Here is a 12,620-nt window from a genome sequence, read left to right as displayed (position 1 = left end):
TTTTTTAGAGGCTTTGGAGCCCACTGCACCACGCAGCTCCAATGATATTTGGTAGATACACATGTGACAGATTTACATGTGGCAGATTTACTTTATTATATGATTTACTTGCAGATTTCTTTACAACGTCTTCCTTCACCGACGATCACGAGATGAATTATATACACAAAATAAACATGAAATTTCCGTGGTGTTTACGTTGGTTCGAAGCCGTATTTAAACCGATGATCGGTTAATATTGACAAGTTCTAACCAATGGGCTATTTCCGGCAAGTATCATAGCAAAGTTAGTTTTGGTTTGGACGAGAAAGAAAAGTAACTGATCCACTAGACAGAATGAAATAGAATCATAGGTTTGAAAATTAAGGAATAGCTTTTGTTTTATAATTTGACCCATTGTCTTTATTTAATTTAATGTCACCGATTGAGTTTAAGTTATTAAAAAGTATATTTTATATAGAGTAATAGCTCTCCCTTAAAGATGAAAGCCTCATTTTTGGTATATAATTTCTATACAACACATCGTTCTCACACATAGACAATCAAAGCCTATTAGTATGAATCATTATTTGTTTCTTTTTCTCTTGTTAAAGAATTATATACAAAGATGAGACGGCTATACTAAGTAATGTTCACACATTCGAAAGATTAGCTTACTCTTTTTATCGCACTAATCTAAGTCAATTTTAGAAAGAGATGGTATAATGCGCAGTGTCACTGACAGTTCAGTAGGAGTGCGATCGTCGCTGCGCTGTAGTCTGTCAGTTTAGTATAGCAAAGAAATACTGAACCCACAGTTTTAACGAACCGCGATAATAAACGAACGAAGGTTTTTGAAATGATTAACTTTAACATATAATTTTAACATTTAGTAGTTATTGTGTCATCTGTTGAACTGCTTCGTTGTGATAAGTGCTTTATGGTGTGTAGTGTAGTGCGCTTCGGAGTCCCGTTGGCCGGTATTTTACCAAGTAAGTTGACGGTACACATATTCTCGTATTTGTGTAGGTGGTCTGAGAGGCTTTTGTTGGGTGTCTTTAGATGTTAGAAAGAACAGAAGGTTATGAAATATGTGACATACCGATATACTTGAAATATAAGCACAAGTTTGTATATGAAAACAAAGATTAATCATAACATAAGTAATGTTTTTTCATTCTTCAGTCATCACAAAAAATATATGTAACCCAAACAAAAATTATATTTTCGCTAATTAAGTTAGTAACACGGTTTCAACATGCTCAATTTTAATTTAGTTTTTTAAAAATATAAATATTTATACATAGACGCATAATAATACAAACTATAATAAAACAAATAAAGAATATTTAGGTACCTATGTATAACAGAGAAAAACATAAGTAAAATAATATAAGTGTAATTAATGGTTATGCACAAATATTTTTTATCCTGAAGCTGTAGCAGTACCATCCGGTTAGGTCATTTCTAAGGAAAAGGCTGCCTTGAATAAAAAAAACTAAAACAATAGCAGATGGTAACGACCTGAGGATGTGATGAATCAGTCTTGAAACTGAGATCCATCCGAGCGTTGACTACGAGGATAATATAAAATGTTTTTATAAACTCTTAAATAGGTAATTTTTAGTTTTAGAAACTTTAAAAAAAATTTTTACTAGCGTTCTTGATCAATTCAGGGGAAAAAAACTTTATTTTAATGCACATTTTTGCTTTTTCAGTTTTCTTTTATTACTACTTACCTAATATGATTATTTAAAAGCATTTTCTCACAAAATATTTTTACCTTTTTTTTGTGTCGTAAAAGATCTATAAAATGCAAAAAATAAATGGACATTCGTTCTAATACTACTTAAATATCTTAATGCACTTTTAGCGCAATTTATTATTTACGTTTAATATTTTATTAATTTTTTCTATAGATATATAAAAGACAAAATAAATGACCAACCATTATAAAACTGACCAACAACTGACAACAGTAGCGTATCTTAAGAGTAGGTCCGCCCCCCATATTATAAGAAAAAAAAAACATATTATGTGTTTAATTATTATTTATGGGTAGATTCCTCAATTTCCTTTTGAAATAAATCGAAAAGTAACTACATTTTAGTTAATGATTATGAAAGGCGCCTAGGCTGCGGCCCCACGGCAGGCGCGTGCTCCTTTGGCATAGGATAAATACGCCAATAACTGTAAGTAAATGCAATATTTTGGCAAGCATATACTATAAATAAATTAAAATATTATAGTCGAGATGGCCCAGTGGTAAGAACGCGTGAATCTTAACCGATGAACGTGGGTTCAAACCCGGGCAAGCACCTCTGAATTTTCATGTGCTTAATTTCTGTTTATAATTCATCTCGTGCTTTTCGGTGAAGGAAAACATCGTGAGGAAACCTGCATGTGTCTAATTTCATCGAAATTCTGCCACATGTGTATTCCACCAACCCGCATTGGAGCAGCGTGGTGGAATAAGCTCCAAACCTTCTCCTCAAAAGGGAGAGGAGGCCTTAGACCAGCAGTGGGATATTAACAGGCTGTTATTGTATTGTATTGTATGTCTTTGAAAATATTTTTTTTATAAACTGTACTGTAAATTACATTACAGCTATGGATAGTTTTGTATTGGATATTTATTTTATTATCAGGCTGTTACTATTATAAAATTACCTAAACAATAACTTCTAATGCTTACTACTCTTACTTAAGTGTACGTTATGTTTATTTCTGAAATTTACTATCGTAAAATACAATTTCAAAGTGCGTGTAAGTATTTTGATTTTGGACCATTTTCCTATATGATATAACAACATATCAAGTGTTTAATTTTTCGAAAACTTATCGTGAACAATGTTTTGAGCAAATTTTTTTTTTATATGGCGCCGGGATGGCAAATGACTACTCCACCTGTTACAATTGTAAGAGGAAGTTAAAATTTGGGTACCTATAATATTTATTATATTATATATTCATGGTTTTTTTTTTCTGCGCACTTGTATGATTCACAATCAACTTAAATTGATTATACCTAATATTGATACTAAATTATCATGTCTGGTGGAAGCTAAGCGCGTTACCTTAATTTTTCTTTTAAATATATTTGTACTTAATAATTAACTGTAAACCTGTACTCGAGAATTTTGAATTCTCGTAAAAGCACAATTCTAAATCACGACCTTATGGTTTATAGTAATAATAATATTTTAAATGTTTTCCGTATGCACGTGACCTCTATTCACAATAGAGTTCATAAAGTGTAACAAAGTATTCAGACATAGGTTTCTAGGTTTACGACTGTAACGTTCTCATAGATAGACCTTTATTTTATGGCCGAGTTCATGAGAAACATGTGTATCATGTTACCTAGTAGCCGTTTGTTACATGCATTTTTTGTACGTAAATTATGATTTTAAACATAATAGTCCATGTTATTTGTGTATGCTTATTTTATGCAAATATATACAAGTTTTAGTAAACAATGACATTTGTTGTAGCATATATTAACTGTAATATTTTTTTATGTATATGACTCAGCGATAAGTTGAATCACAGAAACCAGATTTTATTATTTGATGACACCTGATATATTATATTTTCCTTTTAGTTCGTATCCCCAAATAGTTTCATTGTGATGAATATTTTTCTTAACTAGGCTCTACAAAAACAAGCCAAAAACAAGTGCAGGAGATGTTAGTCCACAAGTGTATAAGAAAACGTAAGTGTAATTTCTATTATCCCATTCACATAATTCGATAGGGCGGCAATCCGATGCAACTGGAGAGTCTGGCGCAGTATTTCTTTTCTTTTTTTTTCTCTACTTTTCCGGTCTTCTTCGGCGGAGCGGAGGCACTAGCCTTACACTCTCGCTTCACGATCTCCTTCTGCGACATGACACGAGAAGTGTCGCCGCTGTCCACGACATTACGGTAACCTCTTACCGCTCTTACCGCTATAGCTCTTTGTGGTCTTTGCCGAGGAGCCTTACTACGAGCGATGAGAGGGTCCACTCAAGAGGAGCGCAGCACACCGCCGTATAGGCGCTGGAATATTCCGGCCCTCCCACGTTACGTAGCCCAAGGTGGCAGCGGCATTGATGAGCTTCGGGCTCAGTTGGACAAATTGTTGCCCGAAGTTCCATCTTCCATCCAAATACTAGACCACTGTGAAATAGAATAAGTACGCATAATGAAACAGGAATATATCATAATAGTTTAGGTATATATCGTAATTTTTCGTTGAGTTTAAAAATTATCTATTATGGATGACGAATATTATTTACTACCCAATAAAGCGTCTGTGGTCCAGCTGAGAGCGGTTGCATACCAAGATTATCTGTCGACTCAAATTGTATAGACAACAGGTTGCCGCAAGTGAACGGACAATAGACTCCAACAGAATTGTCCAAATAGCAATATCTGATAATCCAATGTTTTTAATAACCTTGCCAACTTGGCTGTCACGCATGATCGCACGATTGCCGACTTTCGGTTATCCAATTACGCTATAGATACGGCAATAAATTGACAGTCGTGTGTAGTTGGATGTTCATTCCAAAAAAAAAAAAATCGAAAGTGTTGGTGATAAATAACAATGATATTGGCCAAAAGACTTATAGACAAGGCGGTTGGTCGATGTTGTTCGTTTATTGGCAAACTAAGTGGGAACTTTTAAGCCCTTAACATAATCTCTATCAGACAGCGGACATTGATAGGGCCTTTCACTACTTGCGCTATAATGTTGAAATGAAAAATATTAAGTATTTAAAAAAAAACTATTACAAACACTGTGGCGTCAACTTTACTGCCTGTATCATCTCTCAGCTTCACAGACTTAGAAGAAGACTTCAAAGACTAAGAAGTCTTTCTGATCCTAAACTCTATGTACCTGTCGAAACATTATTATTGCATTAGACAGATGTAATGCTTTATTGCAACACCTGATTACTTTATGTAAGCGTAGCTGAAGTGTAGTTTACCATTCGATATGGACCACACGTTGAACATGAGGTGTGGCTTAAGATAGAATTAGGTAAATAATGTAATACTCATTTGTATGACATCTTACTTATATTTTAATTAATTTTAATATTTTTAGGCACTATTACTAAAATTTTCCACTCGAATTCTAGTATCTCGATCAACAACTGAATTTTTATATAAAGAATTAAAAAGTCATTATACAACTTTGATATGATTTTTATATTTCATTTTTTTTATTTATATAATATTAAAATTAAATTAACTGATTAAATAATTAGCAAGTTCATTTTAAATATGGTAGAAATAAACCAAAAAATATTTTTATATTATTGTGAAAATAACTACGGAACTGTTAAGTAACATAGAATTATAATTAGATTACGTATCTGTATTTTTACGACGTTTGATGAATAATTTATTATTTTTATCCAGTACGGGATTATCGCGTGAGGTGTGAGGCAGGAAGTTACATCGTTTTTACGTGTCTATTTATGGATTTTATAATCTACTTAAATGCAATTTAAACTTGCATTGCACACTTATCTAAACTACTGAAGCAATCCTAATTCGGATAAGGTATTAGGAACAGTAAAAGCCTGTTAATGTCCCACTGCTGGGTTAAAGCCTCCTCTCCCTTTTGAGGAGAAGGTTTGGAGCTTATGTGGAATAAGCTCCAAACCACGCTGCTCCAATGCGGGTTGGTAGAATACACATGTGGCAGAATTTCAATGAAATCCGACACATGCAGGTTTCCTCACGATGTTTTCACGTCGTGTGAATTATAAACTCAAATTAAGCACATGAAAATTCAGTGGTGCTTGCCCGGGTTTGAACCCACGATCATCGGTTAAGATTCACGCGTTCTAACCACTAAGCCATCTCGGCTTTGTTTATATCGGTATTAGGAAGACATCCATCAATGCATTTAAGTATCTTTTTTGGTGGAAACCAAACCACCACGAAGGCGACCGGTATTATTATTTTATTATATCTTGAAATTTACTAAAACTAAATAAATAGGATTAGGACAAGCAAATAATAATGAGATAAAATTTTAAAAACCGCTGTTAAAATTGTAATTTTACCAATGATTTGAAAAAATAAATGAATCAAGATGAACTTTATTGTCGTACAAGAAAACAGAAATTTCTGTCGAAAATAATCGGCTCTCAAATCAATAGTTACTTTTTTATCATTAAAATATTGAATGTATTTATTATTATTTACAAATACATTTTTATATTATCATGCATGAGAATTTACTAATACTAATGTCAGTGTATATAAATTACTATCTATCAAATTATTAAAAAAATATTGGTTTGCTTGTTCATATTTTTTATTTATTACTGTAAAGTGGTATATATTAAAATGACTTGGCTAGAGATCTTATTGTATAATGAAGATACTGGGACGACGCATTTACTCTGCGATGTCGGAATGATGATAATATAACGTATACATTTGTTAGCTTTCATTTATGTTTTTTAAACATTATTAAATAGTATCCCATATTAATGTTCTCCGGACCGATTTCCAATCTTAAGAGAAATTAGCCAATTGCGCAGGACATAATATAGTGCATAAGTGTGTGCGCAAACACAGGTGCACTCTCTATTCCCTATCTCTCATAATCCGATGGAACGGCAATCCGAAACGACTGGAAAGATTTGCGACTGGAAACGTGCTTCCCGAGACACGGGCGGGTACGCACTTCTAACTTCCAGACTCCAGGCTGCTACTGAGAATTTTTATAGAAAAACCCAATAATTTTTTAATATCTAATATTATCTTTATTAAAAACGCATACATTCCGTTTAATATATTTTTCAAAAGCCATATATAGGCAATAATTTAATTTGGTCTTAAAATATTTAACCTTACGTAAAATTAAGTGATTTAAAAAAATATAGTGATGTTTATTCGTTTGTTCAAAAGCCTTAATATATTGACACCTTATTACGTAAGTCAATATGGCCTAGGTTCGCGTCCTACAAACGACCGATAAGCGTGAAGGCGACCGTCCTATGTCCAGCGAAACCTTGCGTAATCGATACATTGTTTATGAATTATAGAGGTCACAGGCAATATTGTAATATGTTAATATTATAAATTCGGCGACTAGTAGAGATTCCAGAGATTCAAATAACGCTCGGTAAAAACTTCGAAATACATTATATCTTTGCAGTTGAAAAACTTAGAGTGGACTATCGGGACTGCGATTCAATGCGGAAAAGCTGCAAACATTTTTGCCGTCGTTCCATGCGGTCATTATTTGTACTGTAGTGCAGTCGTATTTTCTATTTCGAAGTATACTTATTTAATTAGGTACACAATAAAAATAATTCTTATGTGCATTATTGAAATAAATTCTTGCAATCCATTTAAAAAAATATATATTTGTTCATAGTACGTAGAATTGTACGTAGAAAGTAAAAACTTTGGGAATGGGCTGCTTGCCCAACTTTGGGAATGCTTTGGGAGTGTTTAAAAAAATTGAAAGGTTGTAAAATATTTTATTTCATATTTAAATTTACTGTAATTAACTGAAATTTCGTTAAAAATAACTGATTGAAATTTTATTGAAATAATCATTAGAATGCATTGATCATTGACAGGAAGCTGTCAATATATATATACTCGTATAGCTATAAACTTCCGTTCTATGCAACCGCTATAAAATATGCTAATTCAAAACATTACACGGGAGGGACACCCTTTTTATGGTCTATTGGATGTGCATTAAAATTGGGCAATCGTAATTTGACATGATTACTGAAATACTAAACAAACACGTTGGCTCTGTCTCTAATTAAAATGTAAGTTGAACCTTTTTAGGTGTACCTTATTTACAGTTTTTTTTATAGCTAACTACTTTTTTTGGGTCGGTTGTTATTTTTATTTATAATTTAATTTTAGTTATCATAATAAATGGGTTCAGCCGGAAAGCCAAAACTGCGCCAGGTAACCGTTAAAATAGACTCTGTAGCTTTCGAGAAGCTGATTGGAACCAAGGATTTAATTTGATTTCATCTTATTCCTCTTGATAACTCGACGGCACGAGATCTACATCTGTAATAAGAAATTAAAAATTAATGAAATATATAATGTTGATTTAAAAATAATGATATTTAGATATTATGTCATTATCATCATCATATCAGCCGAAAGACGTCCACTGCTGGACAAAGGCCTCCCCCAAGGATTTCCACGTTGGCCGATTTTGCGCTGCCCGCATCCAACTTATGATATTATGTAGATGTAGATAATATTATATAATGAATTAGAATTTAGCTTTGCTATTTAAACGAAATTTGAAACGAAACCAAAAAAAAATCTCGCACTAAAAAAAATTGCACGGACGCAATAGTCTGTGCAGATGAAAATGGAGCAATTATTAATAAGAAAAAATCCATTTATGAGTTGAATAAATAACAGTAAGATTTAGTTCAGATTAGAATCGAGATACCGCAGTGGATATAATACGATCTGAATTGATGAGACACACACTCACTACAGCTGTGTGTATGGGTAGTATTATTTTAGAATAATGTGTATAGTATCTATGTTCAAAACATTATGAATTATTTATATACTTACTCTGTATTTACTTGCGCTAATTTCATGTACAAATCTAGATCTAACAAGTTTCTACACTTTTACCCGAACGTAACGCTGCGCGAAATCATAAGATACCGCTGTCGCGCTGTTATATTAAAGAATGAATAAAAAAACATATAATAAACGTTTTAACTTAGTACCTACATTAACATCTAATTAACGGTAGATATAATCCGGTAAGGACAGCCTCCTTGTTAGTTTATTAGGTTGCAGGACCTGAGTTTAAGGGTTCCAGTCTCTTCTAGAGCCAGGAAGTAGCTATTTGTTTTTTTTCTGAAAGACAAAGTCGTTGGTTTTGCGCCAGAATTCTAAGGTCGTGTCAGATTGCCGTCCCATCGAATTATTACAAAAGAGAGGGAATAGAGAATGCACCAGTGTTTGCGCATACGCTTGTGTATTATATTATCTGAAATCAGGAGGTCATAATCATTACTGTTGTTATATAATTATAATTACTCAACATCGTTTTCATTATATTTATTGTAATCAGGATTTAAGTTTACAACCCATAATAGCCTCAGATGTTATTACAACCGCCTGATACAAACATCTTAGATAGATAATTGTGCATTTACAATGTAAGGAATGGCTGTGCACGCAGATGCATGCAGAAATGCATGCAAAAAGCAGAGAACATAGCAATAAATTAGCACCTTTGCTCGATTATATTTATTCTATGCCAAAGTTACCAGGTTATGTAAATACATATCAGACGATTGAAAAATTATCGTCAACTCTAATGCTGCATTTACACGAGGCCACTTATAGCCGAGCCAATCCATTAAACCAATCCAATTTTCGTTTCCTCAAAATAGAGACAATCCACTACATTGTCCTCAAGTCATTGATCGAAATAATCCATTGATATAGAAAGATTTCTAGCATTAAAAAGAAAAAAGCCTCATATATACCCCCTACGTGCTAATAACAATGTATGTTTTCAATCGAATATTGGCTTAATATCTTGGCTTAGTGGATTTTTCGGCCATTGGCTTCATGTAAAAGTAGCATTAAGCTTATTAGTACATGCTGGTATCTGAGCAGAATTTAATTACCTTTTTATTTTATTAATTTATTAAGAGGATGAGTCCATTTAAATTTGAATAAAAAAATTACAGTAATTATAGTGGGTGGGTTATACGTCTCATGTAACTGAAAATCTCTCATTCTCATTTATTGAAAACGCTTAAATACATTCTCTTTAGGATTAGGATATAAATATGGTTACAGTATAGAATAAAAGATTAAAAAAATTCGGAAACAACTAAAACCTTTTTACTGATGGTAGGGCTTTGTGCAAGCTCGTCTGGGTAGGTACCACCCACTCATCAGATATTCTACCGCAAAACAGCAGTACTTGGTATTGTTGTGTTCCGGTTCGAAGGGTGAGTGAGCTAGTGTAATTACAGGCACAAGGGACATAAAATCTTAGTTCCAAAGGTTGGTGGCGCATTGGATATGTAAGCGATGGTTGACATTTCTTACAATACCAATTTCTAAGGGCGTTGGTGACCACTTACCATCAGGTAGTCCATGCTCGTCCGCCTTCCTATTCTATAAAAAAATAATCAATCGCACTACAACAAACTAGTTAACACAATAAATAAGTTGTGAATAATAAAATGTCCAGCCACGAAGTTGTAACCATGTTTTAAGAGAAAAATAATCAAACTTAAGTATTTCGCGTAAACGATTCAGACCCCATTATGAATTAAGATTAACAATAACTGCTTCCAAAGGTAAATGAGGTAATAAAATTTTTAAAGAGAGTTTTTGCAATTTGAAATACCCAACACGACTTATTTTTACATGGTGAATTAAATTATGTAGGCTTAATGTTTCATCGCTATAATACGGTGATTCCCACCAGCATACGAATGTATATGGACATTAAACTCTCTATTTATTTATTCAAACTAAGCTCACATCATTTGCAAACTTCATTTTACTGACAATAGACCATAAAACACTTTGATAGCATTATTAATTCATGGTACAATTAATTTTATACTCGTTTGTTTGTTTGGCCTCCACGAGTAAACGAAATTGTGACAGGGCCGTGCTGCAAGATTAAATGCTATGGGTTGGCGAATAGCGTTTTCAATATATTTTTTACAAATACTTACATTTGGTACTCCATAGGCGCAACTTAGGAGAATAAGATCCAAAAGATTCTTTTCTAGAGGAGATTAGGCATATATCCAGTGGTGGGAAATTTTGTTGCTGTTAGTTACTACTTATTTACTTTTGTGTCAGTTGTTATCATGTTATGGATGAAAGTCCAGAGGAAAGAAGTGATGACAATGATATGATGTTTGTTTAACGAAGAATTTTGACAGTATTTATCAAAGAAAAGCAAAATGGCTGTTAACTTAAGGTAACGAAAAAACTAAGTTAGAGGTAACTATTTAAGTACTGGGAGCATATGATAATAAAGTTAATAAAAATCTTCTAGATGGTAGTTACACTTACAGTTATCTCTAAAAATAAAAACAAAATTTGACATTATACTTTTTACTTAGTTATGTTATAAAATAAAAGTAAGTTAGATGATATTATATCTTATTAATAAATATTTATTACTGTTATCTCGCCCGAAAGAAGGTTTTCATGAACTTTTTACCGCATTTTTTCTACCTGAGAATTTGTTAAACAGTTATTAGATAAGTATATTCCCTTTGATATTACATTAACCGCTAATTTACACTAATTCATAGATGTCGCAACTCGTCCTAGGCACGCGCAACATTGCTGCGCAAGAGTTGCACCCAAACGGAACGACCGCCATTGTTTTAAAACATTATCTGGAAGATCCACAAATGATTAGTGTTTATGTCCGATTCATACTGTTTCGCTTTTGTATTATAAGTCATGTTCTGATGGGTTTACACATACTTTAAAGTCGACCTTGTAAATATTTGAACAATGTTTCATATGATCGACTATTAATTTTTGGACTGTTAATTTTAGAAATTGAATGAAATAAAATTGTATCATAATAATTAGTTACCCGCATAATTTTTATTTATCACATTGCAACTGTAAATCCAACGGTATTTTACTAAATCGAGAGGCAATGAGACCCACTTAATTCAGTTCTCAGACGAATTGCATTATTTTAAACTACTCCATAATTCGGCTAACAACAATTCGATTCGTTTGAGCTATCAAATTAGTCGTGTTTGTTATTCTTGGAAGACCGACTTTCGTTGAGTCTATTTATAAAGTATAATTCAAAATTTTTTAAGCTTTAAGGTCGAAAATGTTTTAATTATGATTAAAAAATAGGTTACTATTTTCTCTTTAAAACTAACACTTATTCATAGAACGATTATCCGAGTGTGTCATTCTATTATTTTAATTAAATTTATTTTTGATCTGCCTGCACATTTTTTATTTTCAGGCAAAGAGAATATAACCCCTATTGTACCTAACATATTTATATACAAACATTCCGATATTTTTTTTTAATTTTTTTTTACACGTAGGCTACTTACTAAAACTAATATTTTAGTTCTAGCATGAGTAGGTTATATTGAATTCTTCCGTGTAAGATCCATAAAAATCTGTCGAATATTTGAAAACAATGAACCTTTCTTTTGGAACTCGGTTGATAAGACAAAGCCCACTTCATATCCGATAAACGTCCGTCAAAACAGCAAGCTCATGAATTGGCCTTACCATCCGTTATAAAGGAATGCACAAGCGACCGTTACTTCACTTATATCATTATATTTGATCTAGTTTATACATTACTAGCAGACGAACTGCTTTTGAAGTATAACACTTTTTGACTGAATTCGTTAATGTCTGCGAGATCTTATCTTAAATAACATAATTTAATATTTCACAGTGAAGTGTTTCACTTTTACGTCCGGCCGTTGTTGATACTATTAATTCGTTTGTAGTGATCAAATGTTACTGTTTTATTATCAAAGAGTTGATGAGATTCTACAGACTAGAATACGTGAAACTGAACCAAAGAATTTGGGTTCAACCAAGGACCAAGTTTTCGTGCATAATTTATCCCTTACTCGGAGA

General features: G+C 32.7%; 1 protein-coding gene across 2 annotated transcripts in view; it reads left to right on the top strand.

Moving 5' to 3' along the window:
- The first annotated feature begins 744 nt into the window (after window positions 1-744).
- Window positions 745-12,620, top strand: part of LOC126768621 (ATP-binding cassette sub-family G member 8) — a 40,675-nt gene continuing 28,799 nt past the window's right edge. For both annotated transcript variants that reach the window (XR_007669249.1, XM_050486817.1), the window contains exon 1: window positions 745-971. The gene's annotated coding sequence lies outside the window, so the exon portion shown is untranslated. The remainder of the gene's footprint in view (window positions 972-12,620) is intronic.

The sequence above is a fragment of the Nymphalis io genome, chromosome 5 (assembly GCF_905147045.1).
Source record: "Nymphalis io chromosome 5, ilAglIoxx1.1, whole genome shotgun sequence".
Lineage (NCBI taxonomy): Eukaryota > Metazoa > Arthropoda > Insecta > Lepidoptera > Nymphalidae > Nymphalis > Nymphalis io.
Note: the sequence above shows the minus strand (reverse complement) of the source record. Positions and strands in the feature narration are given on the sequence as shown.